At 45.7% G+C, this 12921-nt stretch overlaps 1 protein-coding gene across 2 annotated transcripts in view; it reads left to right on the top strand.

The window, feature by feature from the left end:
* SCAI (suppressor of cancer cell invasion) overlaps positions 1 to 12921 on the top strand; it is a 148060-nt gene that overhangs the window by 24085 nt on the left and 111054 nt on the right. Inside the window, exon 3 of one of the 2 annotated variants that reach the window (XM_055130266.1) lies at positions 4596 to 4754. The exons of the other annotated variant lie outside the window; for it this stretch is intronic. The gene's annotated coding sequence lies outside the window, so the exon portion shown is untranslated. The remainder of the gene's footprint in view (positions 1 to 4595; positions 4755 to 12921) is intronic. 2 annotated transcript variants of the gene reach the window in all.

Raw genomic sequence — 12921 nt, forward strand, 5'->3', positions numbered from 1 at the left:
CCTTGGGGATGCCAAGAAGGGGAATTGCTGGGTCATATGGAGCTTAATTCCTAGTTGTTTTTTTAAAAATTTGTATTTTAATGGAATCACTGTGAGATACAGTTGCAAAGTTGTTCATGATTGAGTTTCAGTTACATAATGTTCCAACACCCTTCCCCTTACTGGGTGTATTTTCCACCACCCGTCCTTAGCGTCCCTTCTGCCAACCCCCATCCCCCCAGCCTGCCTCTGTGGTAGGAACTTTTCTTCTCTCTTTCTCCCTCCCTCCCTTCCCCTTTCCCTACCTTCCCTCCCTCTCTCTCTTTTCCTCTCTCTTCCTCCTTCTCTCTCTCTCTCTCTCTCTCTCCACCCCACCCCCTCTCCCTCTCTCTTTCTGGGCATTATGGAGATTCTTATTTTTTGAAACGTGTTCATACTGTTTTCCAGACTTTCTGGATCATGCACTGTGGGTTGTACCAATTTACATTACCATCAGCTACTTTTGAGTTACAGTTTCTCAGTGTCCTTGCCAACACTTATTTTTCTTCTGTTTTTTTTTTGTTTGTTTTAGATATGTTTTGGGTGGCCACACCCGAGAGTGGTCAGGGCTGTCCTGGCTCTGTGCTCAAGGATCACTCTTGGTGCTGGGGATTGAACCTCCTCAGCTTCATATAATATGGCAAGCGTCCTACCCACTGTACTATTTATTGCTCCAGTCCAGTCCTTGGCACTTAAAAATTTTAGCCATTGTGGTAGCTGTATAATAGTATTATTTTGTAAAGAAAAAAAATTGTGTAATTCTTCAGTTACCACAATATTGGGTGCCGGCTCCTCCATTCCTGTACCCCACCATTTTCACATGGTGTTTGCTGTGGTCTTCGCAACTGCTTGAAAAGCCAACTTCACAAAGCGATGCCATTATTGAAAGGAACGTAGAGTGATTTCATGTGCAAATGGAATGACCTAGGGCTTGTAGTTTGTGCTGGTTTTCCCTGAAAGTTAAAAATACCCCTCGCATCCTTGCAAATTTTGGGGGGCGCCCTCGTGGTATGAGCTGTAGCAATGAATCATGGTCACCCCTAGGGAATAGAAGTTTCACATGTTTCTTTATACTTTCTGGATTTTCCTTTTTTTACCCCAGCTTGGTGTTTGGGGCTGTGTTTGGTGATGTGTGGGATGGAACCCAGGCCTCCCACAGTATGTGCTCAGCCCTCTGAGCCATCTACCCGGCCCCACATTTTGGTTCTAGTTTTTTTTTTTCGTGGTGGGTTGTGGTTTGGGCCACACCTGGAGGGGATCAGAACAACCCAGCATGTGCTTCAACCTGTACTATCTCTCTGTCCCATGAGCACATACCTAAAAAGAGAGTGTCGAGTGAGTGAGAGAGAGAGAGAGAGAGAGAGAGAGAGAGAGAGAGAGAGAGAGAGAGAGAGAGAGAGAGAGAGAGAGAGAGAGAGAAAGAAAGAATGTGTGTGTGTGTGTCTCGGGGAGGTGGCAGGTGCCTGGAAGCCTCACAGATGTAAGACAAGGGGCCCTATTGGTGAGCCATCCCCGACTGAGATAGTGTTTTATCTCATTTGTTGGTTGAGTCTTGGGTTTGGGGGCCATATGCAGCTGTGCTGGGGGCTGTTTTGGCTCATTGCTTGGTGCTCTCTCCCATGCGGCTTAGGTGAGCAATGTGTGCTGGGGATTGAACCTGGGGCTCCCTATGCAAAGCATGCAAATTTGAGCCATCTTCCCAGTCCTAACATATACTATGTAAAGAAGAATTTAGCTAAAGTCCATTCAGCAGGTCTGAATAATGCCATTTTGTAAAATGTTGTTGCATTGTAAAACTTTTTTTAAAAAGCCTGGCTGATGTTGAAGGAACTTCTTTCTTGTTTTGTTTTGTTTTTGTTTGGGGGCCATACCTGACATTGCTCAGGGATTATTCCTGGAGCTTTAGGTTTTCACACTTGTCTAAGGATTTACTAAGCCATTTGTGGCTAGAGGAGTCTTCTGTGTTACTGTGTCTGTTCCTTGAGTTTAGTTGGCTTCTCTGTTACTTCCCTGTTACTTCTCATCCGATCTGTTGTGCTCCTACTGCGGCTTCAGTGTTGAGGAGCTAGGAGGTGTGGGCGGGCCAGAGACGACAGGGTCTGCGGCCTGGGCCATGAGTGAAGCTTGGAGTTGAACCCTTGGCCTAGCCGCAGCCACGGGGTGTGCTGACGCTGCCCTGCTGAGGGTGCCCCAGAGTACGCAGCCCCGGGGCTGGGGTGGTTCGCATGTCCTTGGAGAGTCAGTGGGGATTGAAGCAGGGCTGGTGGGTGGTGGTGGTGGCTGGGGCAGGTGGGTGTGGCCCCTCATTTCTCCATCGCAACAGTGTCTCAGAACTTTGTTAGTTTTCAAAGACCTCCACAGCATCTGTCAAGTCCTTAGCTTGTCCCGGAGTGAGAGCAGCACCTGGCAGGGCTGGACTTCTTAGGGTGCCTCACTGGAAGGTCACTGTAAATTGCTGCTTGGCCCTGTGGAGTCACCGTGCACATCTGCAGGGCAGTGCAAATTGTTTCTGCTCCACTGCCCTGAAGGCAAAGTTCAACTATATTTAAAAATCATTACTTCTGTTTTCTCTGGGGGCCACAGCCGACAGTGCTCAGGGTTTACTCTGGGCTCTGTGCTCAGGAATCATTCCTGGCAGTGCTCAGACGATATGGGGAGCTGGGGCTCCAATCCAGGTCTGCTGCGTGCGAGGCAGGCACCTGTCTTTTGGGTCCTTCTCTCTCTTCTCTGCGGGAGACATGGAGGTTCCCGTCTCTTCGGTCCTTCATCGGACTTCCTGCCTCGGACCCCAGCCAGACATTGCTCCATGACACCCTGTTTTATTGCAGAAGCTGGTGGAAGTCAAGGCCTGGGTGTGCCTGACGCTGTAGGAGTGCTGAGAGAGAGAGAGAGAGAGAGAGAGAGAGAGAGAGAGAGAGAGAGACAGAGACAGAGACAGAGACAGAGACAGAGACAGAGACAGAGACAGAGACAGACAGAGACAGAGACAGACAGAGAGGTGTGTGTGTGTATGTGAGAGAAAGAGAGAGAGGAGAGAAAGAGAAAGAAGAGAGAGAGGAAAAGAGAGAGAGAGAGAGAAGAGAGAGAGTTATTTGCACACCTCTGTCACGTGTTAGTTTACCACGTGGAGTATTGACCCTTTGACCCCTTCTCAGGACAGGTTGTTCACAAATAGTTTGGGGTCTTATTTTAGTGTTTTATTTATTTATTTGTTCCTACCTTTTGGCTTTGCCTTCCCCTTTGTGCAGTCCCTGTGGAGGTGTCTGGGGTTGCAGCCTGGGGCGCCCGTGTGAGGGGCCAGGGTCGGGCTCCCAGACTCTCGCCCAAGGCAGGCGCTGCCCCCTGCGCATTCGGGGCTGCCCTTCCCCTGCCTCCCCGCTCCTCAGCAGCCCGAGGCTTCCGCGCCTGCCGGGGAGCAGGGAGTCTCGGCTAGCTCCCCTCCTCTCCGCGGGTCTCTGTCGTGTGTCTTCAGCATTTTCTCCCGTGTGTGCGTTGCTCGTCGTCAGTGGAATACTCAGTGCCTGGCCAGGGAGCGCAGCACGCTGGCCCCTGTCTGCCGCTTCCTGCTCTGGCTGCCTTGGTCTCTCTGCCTTCCCGGGGCCTTCCTTCACACGGGCCCCGCAGCCGGGAGGACCAGTTCGGATCTTGAAAGCCCTGATACCTTGCAGTCACGGAGTCTGTGTCATCTGCTTTCTCCTTTTCCCCTCCCGGCCACATCCAGCAGTGTTTTGCGGTGTGTGTGTGGGGGGGGGGTTGGGGAGGCGGTGGGGAGGCAGGCTGCTCCTAACTCTGTGCCTCCAGTGTCATTTACTTCTTTTGGTTGGTGGATGTCGGGACGTGAAATCTAGTCCCTATGAATACTTCTTGGCCAGTGGTAGAAGTCCATGATATTTTATTTATTTATTTTATTTTATTTTTTTTGGTTTTTGGGTCACACCCAGCAATGCACAGGGGTTACTCCTGGCTCTTCACTCAGGAATTACCCCTGGCGGTTCTCAGGGGACCATATGGGATGCTGGGATTCGAACCCGGGTCGGCCGCGTGCAAGGCAAACACCCTACCCGCTGTGCTATCGCTCCAGCTCCTCCATGATATTTTAAACGATGGTTGTTTAATTTTATCAGATGCTTTTTCCTTATTTATCGAGGGAATCCTTTTTTTTTTTTAAAGTTAATGTGTTTTGAGTTTCATTGATTTCCTTTCTAATATTAAACTGATTCCTGTGTTTCTTGCTTAGTCATGGTACTTTTATCTTTTTTTAATGTATTGCTGGACTCAGTTTTCTAACTTTTCTTTTTTTCTTTAGGATTTGTACATCTCTGTTTATATTTATATATCTTTTGGGCTTACATCAAGGCTCTCTGGGTTTTATAAAATGGATTGAGAAACTTTACCTCTTCTTTTTTTAGAAAAGTTTGCATAATGTCGGTGTTTATTTTTTTCCCCTTCCATAAATGGATAGACACATTCTCAAATGAAGCTATGTTATAGTTTCATTTGGGAAGCTAGTTTAATTATAGATTTGTTTCATTAACAGATATAGGACTATTTAGATTCTCCATTTGTTTTTGTTTCAGTTTCAGTCTGCTGTTTTTCTGGGAAGACAAATGATATGTTCAGGATCCTGCTTCTGATAATGAATAAACTTTCCAATCCTGTCCTTTTTGAAACTGTGCCATGCTAGCATAATATATACTTTGCAGTTGTATCCTCTCCACTGGATTATAAACCAGCAGGTAGGTTCTCTATCTGTTAAAACTTGGTATAATTTGCACCTAGGGCCAGATGGAGACTTGAGTTAAACTGAAGTATACTCAGTGTTTGCATTAAGATTTTAAAAGGGGAGAATTTGACTTAAATATAGTTGCTTTGCTCTGTAATAATGAGGCATATTTTACCTCTTCCTCAAGTGGGTTATTATTGCTGATATTGAATAAAAAGGTATAATTGGTGAATTTGAAATGCAATTCTTGAACTTTGGAAGTATTGTTTATAGTATTGCATTGATTTTTTTTCTAGGTGATGCTCATTTTTTTCCTCTAACACCTGCAGAATCACTATCTGCCTATAATTCTTGGGCAACAGAAAGAAAAATAACATCATGTCATGTTTAGTTACAATTTTAAAGAAACCATTATCTGTTTCTATTTAACAGAGAATGTGTCTTGAATTGTTTGGTGAGGATGGGGGCTATGGGCCACACCTGGCAGTTCTCAGGGACCCTAGGTAGGATTGAACTGGGGTTGGTCTTAGGCAAAGTAAGCCCCTTAACTCCCGTGCCGCCTCTCAGGCATCTTGATTAAATTTGTTATTGGAAATTTTAATGAATAGTTAACAATTTTTGTACCATGAAATGTGTTCATCGTGTTCTAGAGGACAGTCTTTGCCTGGAAAGCTTAGCAGGCTGGAGTACGTACTTGGCAGGTCTGAGAGCCGACGTTGGTCCCCAGCACTGCGGGGTCTCTCGAGCACCAGCAGGAGCGTCCCCCATGAGCAATGGGGCATAGCCCCTGAGTGCCGCAACAGTGTGGCTCAAAGAGAAAAATAGAAAGAGGAAAAGAGAAAAAAAAATAGGCGACTTAGTCTAAGATTCACATGTTAGGGAAGAATGTGAGTTTGAATGGAGAGAGTTCAGTTGAAGGTCTGCTGTTATAAAATATGTAGTTTGTTGCCAAAAGAAATATTACCTAGCAGCAGTTTAAATGTGCCAGAGGAGGCCAGGGAAGGCTTGTGGTGGAAATTGTACAGAGCAGCTATTAGCCTCGTTCCCTAAGGGTGTCAGATGGGAAAAAAAAAGTTTATGATGCTAAAGAATTTTATTGATGGCTAGGCCAATGGAAATGAGTCTTCAGTGCTTTTTTAAGTATAAACTTATTGTGTTCTTGTGCTTCTTGTACTGCATAGACAAAATAAGTTATATTTATATACTTTAATTTTTTGGGTTTATGGTTTAGGTCACTTGTTTATACTAGCATTAAAGTGTGTGTATGTGTTTGTATATATATATTTTTTGTTTGTTTGTTTGTTTGGTTTGGGGGCCACACTTGGAGATGCTCCGGGATCACTCCTGGCTCTGTGCTCCAGAATATATTCCTGGGGCCAGAACAATAGTATAGCAGGTCAGAGTATTAGCCTTGCACATGGCCAACCTGGGTTCGATCTCTGGCATCCCATATGGTCCCCCTACCACCACCAGGAGTAACTCCTGAGTACAGAGCCAGAAGTAACCCCTGAGCAACTTTGGGTGGGATCCAAAAAGAAAACAAATACATTAAAGAAAATACTCCTGGCAGTGCTTAGGGAACTATATGGGATGCTGGGGATCGGACCCTTGTCGACTGTGTGCAAGGCAACCCCCCTCCCTGCTGCTCGGGCCCTAAAATGTCTAATTTTGACTGCATAGATCCCACACCTCACTACCACCAATGCCCACAACCATCCACCCATGTGCCTGGGTCACATCAGGCTCACCTTTTCATTCCCTCCCCGTCCCCCTTGCTTGGTGATGCAGGCCAGTGATTTGTTTTCATTGATACTGTCTGTTCTCTTGATTTGTTTACCTGGGTGCCACAGGTGGGTGAGATTAGCCAGTCTTCGTTCTTTCTTTGACATTGCGTTTTCATGATTCCTCTTGTTTCTGTCCAACTTTTAATGAGCTACAAGTGCCTATCTTTTCTTGGGGCTGCGTAGTATTCATTGTGTATGTTTATCACGTTATCTATTATGCCTATCATCAGATATTTTTCAAATGCTGGCCATTATACGAAGCACGGCCACGGATATAGGTGTGCATCTATCTTCTCAAGGTCAGTCATGTTTTTGTGTTTTGGGGGCATAGTCCAAGAAGTACATTTCTGGGTCATATGAAAGTTCTGCTCTTTTGAGAAATCTCTTTCCTATTTTTTGTAGACACTGAACCAGATGACATTCTCACTAACAGTGAGTGAGGGTTCCTTTTTTACACATCCTCACAAAAAGACTTTCCAGTCTTTTTTGCTATGTGCCATTCTCACTAGTGTTGGATAATATCTCATTGTTTTGATTTGCATTTTCCTAAGTGATGAAGAAACACTTTTTCCTATGCTTACTGGCTGTCTGTATGTCTATTCATCTCTTATTTACATTTTTGTTTCTTCTTTTTTGTTTTTTTTTGTCCTGTGTTTAAGGGCCATACCTGGCAATGCTCAGGGATTACTCTTGGCTCTGTGCTGAGGGATCCCTCCTGACGGGGTTTGGGGGACCACAGGGATTGAACTCAGGTCAGCTGCATGCAAGGAAGCCCTTCCTGTTGTACTACTTCTCTGGCCCTTGAGATTTAGTTTGTTAGTTCTAAAATGCACTTGATTATCATCTTCCCAATTTTCTTATAAGTTGAAATTTACTTTTTGTTAAAATAATACTTTCCAGGGTTGGAGCGATAGCACAGTGGGTAGGGCGTTTGCCTTGCATGCAGCCGACCCGACCCGGGTTAGATCCCCGGCATCCCATATGGTCCACCAAGCACCGCCAGGAGTAATTCCTGAGTGCAAAGCCAGGAGTAACCCCTGAGCATCGCTGGGTGTGACCCAAAAAGTGAAAAAAAAAATAATATACTTTCCATATGTATGCACATTTCTCTTTTGATATTAAAGAAGTACTAAAGATTGTGAGGGTCAGAGTGATAGTACAGCAGGTAGGACACTTGCTCGGGACGGACTGGGTTCAATCCATATGGTCCCCTGAGCCTGCCAGGAGTGATCCTTGAGTGTAGAGCCAGGAGTGAGTCCTTAGCACTGTCGACTGTGGCCCACAAACAAAACAAAACAAAAAATAACAATGATTGAGACTGTAAACATAAGGAAGTGAGCCAAGTTATTGCTCAAAAAAACGAACGCATGCTTTGCCTGCAGGAGGCCCTGGGCTCAATCTCCGAAACATTCCATGATGCCCTGACCACCATTGGGAGTGACTGTTGTGCACAGAGCTGGGAAAACCCTCCAGCACAGTCAGACATGGCCCAAAAACAAGAATAAAAGGAGAGTGAGTGAGGACAGAGCAGCTGATTAGAGATTTAATTAAAATTTGATTGAGACTTGATGGAGGAAAAAGTAACTGACGCAGGTGCTAAAAATACTTTTTAGGAATTACCTAAAGAGGCAGTGCCTGCAGGAAGCACACTGATTCACCTCACCAGTTTTCTACAGGCACCAGGTTTTTCAGAGGTAGGAGTAAGGCACTGAGCTGAAGCTGGGGCTTTGATTCGAAGTCTGTAACCTGGAAGGTCGGATCTCCCAGTCCCCTGTCCCACACTACACCGCTGTCTCCCCTCCCCTCCTCAGCTATCCCCGAGCAGCTGAATGTGGCTGGGGGCCGGGTCTCTATCAGGAGAGACTGTTTGGGAAGGAGCGAGTGAGTCACCGCCCTGAGAAATGGAGAGAACATTGACGTCCCTCCTCGCCCTTGTCTCTCAGACTCTGATCACAGAAGCCAAATAAGTCCGAGAAAAGACAGTCTGGACACTTGAAGGTGCCTGATGGAAAAGATGCTTCCTTCTAGGGAAGCTTGTCTGCACCAGAGCTGCCCATCACATCTCAGTGCCGCATTCTTAAATTGGGACACACCCCAAGATCGTGAAACATAGGAACATTCCTTCAACACCATGAATAACATGTCAAGGTTAACATACTTAGAAAGGAATCTGAGGCCGGAGCGCTAATTCAGGGGGCTGGAGCACATGTTTTGCACATAGGAGGCCTGGCTTCATTCCTGGCACTTCATAGCCCCCTTCCATGACACCGCCAGGAGCATCTTCCTTGGAATATGAGCTGTCTCTTTTCCTTTTCTTTTTGATTTTGGGCCACGCGTGGTGGTGCTCATGGCTTACTCCTGACTCTGTGCTCCGGAATCAGTCCTGGAGGGCTCAGGGGACTATATCTGGTGCCCTGGATCGTGGACAGGCCCCAGTGAGCCACTGGTGAGGAAGCATCCTATCACAGCTCTCTCTTTGGCCCTGAGCTTTCTTTTGGCTTATGAATATGTTCTGGATTTAGATAATAGTGTTTGAATTGGGTAAGAGTGTTTAATGCGGAACTTGATGAATATACTAAAACCCACTGATTCATATGTGGTAAAGAGCTGCGCTTTATGGTGTGTGAGTTCTAACTTAAGCTGTTAAAAAGAAACAACTAAGTGTTATGAATGGCTTCCTTGAATGACTAATTAAGGGTTGTTTTGTGTTATGAGCCCATGGATTGTAATCATAAAGCCTTTAGCCACCTTCAGACCAGGTGAGATCGAGAAGCCGTGGAGGAAAGTATTGTCTGATCCTGCAGCAGGCTCCACATAAGTTGGCTTTTCAGAGTTGCTATTGTTTAGTCAAATATCAGGTAACACATGTTTTATTTAGTCTAGGTGTGTGTGTGTGTGTGTGTGTGTGTGTGTGTGTGTGTGTGTGTGATTAATTAAAAGTTGTTTTTGTTTTGTTTTGGGTCCAAACTCTGCTATCTGCTATGCTCAGGGCTTACTTCTGGCTCTGTGCTCAGGGATCACTCCTGGAGGGGCTTGTGTGTGTGTGTCTGTGTGTGTCTGTGTATGTGTGTGTTTAATTAAAAGTTGTTTTTGTTTTGTTGTGTGTGTGTGTTTAATTAAAAGTTGTTTTTGTTTTGTTTTGGGTCCAAACTCTGCTATGCTCAGGGCTTACTTCTGGCTCTGTGCTCAGGGATCACTCCTGGAGGGGCTTGGGGGGCTGTATGGGGTGATAGGGATGAAATTTAGGTTGGCTGGATTCACTCAACCTGTTCTGCCTCTCCTGATTCTGAGTAAAGCACAACATTAGATATCTCTTTCCTGTATTAGTAAGTGTCACTGAATGTGTTGGGAACTACGAAGATGACCTGGCAGGCCAGATGAGGGCATTGTGCTCTGTCTGGATTTTGTGGCCTAGAGAGAGTGATGGAGGGGTAGGGGCTGAATCTCGAAATGTCACTGCCTTCAGATGCATTCAGGATGCTTCTCCCTGGAGATCGGCAGGTACGTTATAAAGCTGGGTGCAGCCACATAGCATGTGTACCTCAGGAGAAATTTCTTTGTCGTTTCCCCAGTATTTTTGCTGGAAGGTTTTAGTATTGCAGGAAGAGTATGATGTCAACTCTTTTGTTTTTTTCTGTTTTCTTCTCTTTTTTTCCCCCCTTTTTCTTTTTCTCTTGTTGAACTCTTTAGTATTTTTGGATTAGAATGATCTTGTTCTTTTTTCAACTTGACGTGTCCACTGAACCCCTCTCCAGTAACTGCCATTCCCTTTTTGTCTTTTTTTTTTGTTTTCCTTAGTAGTTTTGACAAGTCTCTTTTTACTTGTGGTAAAATTCCTGTTGGACATGCACCACTAACTGTCTGTGAAGGTGCAGCTCTGTGGAGCTTAAAATTAGATCTGCTTCCTCCCTTTGGCTCACCAGCTAAGTGTAGTAGGCGAGAGTCTCCTTTCCTAGATGTCATTAAAAATAGAAGATTCCCATCTGTCAGGAAGGTGCTGACTTGGAGACGGACGAGGCAGCCCTGACTCTCCTAGCAGTCACATGTGAGTCTTAGAAAAATGTCTTTTTTCCTGGCAGAAACCAGGAGTGTGCTGTTTATGGTGCAGGCCTTAAATTACCCTCCAAGTTCGTAAAACTCCTGGGAAGACCCAGGAGGATCGCATTTTGAGGAGAAATGTAAAGGACAAAGTGTAGCAATATGACTTGAGTAAGAAAATGGGCTTTCCAGTGAGGTCTGTCCCCAGCCTTGTATTTGCAGTTTACTGATCATATGAGACAGTTCCTGAGTTTCTCTGAGTTTGGGGCCTCATTAATAGGATTGGAGTAGTAAGGACTCCTGCCTCGGGTTACCGGAGAGTGATACTTGCCTTCTTTGCTGATTTCGATGCCTGATGTGTCTTTCCTGCCTCGTTGCTCTGGCTCGGGCTCCCAGTGCTCTGTTGGACCGTGGTGCGCCTGCATCCTAGTCTCGTGCCTGATCCTAATGGAAAGGTTTTCATCAGTGTGGTGTTTTTTGTTTTTTGTTTTTTTTAAAGTAAAAACAGATTTTGTTTGAGGATTTTAGGAAGGGGAATGAGGGAGAGAAAGTGAGAGAGAGAGCAACACCCTCAAGAGAGAACACGGGCTTCTCCAAAGGCGGAGCGATCTCCTGCACACACCCCAGCATATGGTATGGAAGCATGAAATTCCGCATCTCAAGAGGGGAGATGTGGGCACCACGTGTGCTCGGGCAGCGTATGCACCAGTTTTCATCAGTATTTTGCCATTGTGTATGATGATGATGATGATGTTAACTCTGGATTTGTTGTTTTTGGTCTTTATTATATTGAAGTAAGTTCTTCTATCACCATTTTTATTTTTAAAAATGGGTGTTGACCTCACACCACAGAGACTGGCACACATCCAAAAGAACAAAAGCAACCGCTGTTGGAGAGGATGTGGGGAGAAAGGGACCCTTCTACACTGCTGGTGGGAATGCCGGCTAGTTCAGCCCTTTTGGAAAACAGTATGGACGACTCTCAGAAAACTAGAGGTTGAGCTCCCATTTGACCCAGCAATACCACTGCTGGGAATATATCCCAGAGAGGCAAAAAAGTACAATCGAAACAACATCTGCACATGTATGTTCATCGCAGCACTGTTTACAATAGCCAGAATCTGGAAAAAACCCGAATGCCCCAAAACGGATGACTGGTTGAGGAAACTTTGGTACATCTATACAATGGAATACTATGCAGCTGTTAGAAAAAAGGAAGTCAAGAATTTTGTAGTTAAATGGATGGGCATGAAAAGTTTCATGCTGAGTGAAATGAGTCAGAAAGAGAGAGACAGACATAGAAAGACTGCACTCATCTATGGTATATAGAATATCAGAGTGGGAGACTAATACCCAAGAACCGTAGAAATAAGTACCAGGAGGTTGACCCCATGGCTTCTCGGCTGGCCTCACGTTCCGGGGAAAGGGCAACTCAGAGAAGCGATCACCAACTACATTGTAGTTGAAGGCCATGTGGGGGAAAGGAGTTGCGGGCTGAATGAGGGCTAGAGACTGAACACAGCGGCCACTCAACACCTTTATTGCAAACCACAACAGCTAATTAGAGAGAGAGAACAGAAGGGAATGCCCTGCCACAGTGGCAGGGTGGGGTGGGGGGGAGATGGGAGTGGGGAGGGTGGGAGGGACGCCGGGTTTACGGGTGGTGGAGAATGGGCACTGGTGAAGGGATGGGTTCCCGAACTTTGTATGAGGGAAGTATAAGCACAAAAGTGTATAAATCTGTAACTGTACCCTCACGGTGATTCTCTAATTAAAAATAAATAAATTATTAAAAAAAAAATGGGTGTTGAATCTTGTTGAAAGCTTTCTCTCATCTGTTGGTAGAATGACATGATTTTTGTTTTTGGTTTTGAGGCCACACCTAATGAATCTTGGGGTTCACTCCTGGTGGGGGCTGAGAGCCATGCTATATGAGGGATTGAACCTGGGCCTCTTGCAAAGCCTGCACTCAGCATGTTAAGCTGTCTCTCACATGTACTCAGCATGTTAAGCTACTTAAGCGACATTAGGTCGTCAAAGAACCCCAAGCAAACTTTTGGGTTTTGTTTGTTTGTTTTTGGGGCCACACCTGGCTGTGCTCAGGGCTTACTTCTGGCTCAGTGCTCAGGGATCACTCCTGGAGGGCTCAGGGGACCACATGGGGTGCCAGGGATTGAATCCAGGTGGGCTATGTGCGAGGCAAGAGCCTTACCCAATTCCCACCACAGCAAACTGTTGAAGTGATAGGTGACAGGTCTTGATCCTTCAGAGCTTAGAAAAATGACTAAATTAAGATTTGGTTGGGCAGAGAAGTGAATGTGAGGTGAGAAAAGTGGCTGTCTTACGTACAGACAGATC

Source organism: Sorex araneus, chromosome 1 (genome assembly GCF_027595985.1).
Source record: "Sorex araneus isolate mSorAra2 chromosome 1, mSorAra2.pri, whole genome shotgun sequence".
Lineage (NCBI taxonomy): Eukaryota > Metazoa > Chordata > Mammalia > Eulipotyphla > Soricidae > Sorex > Sorex araneus.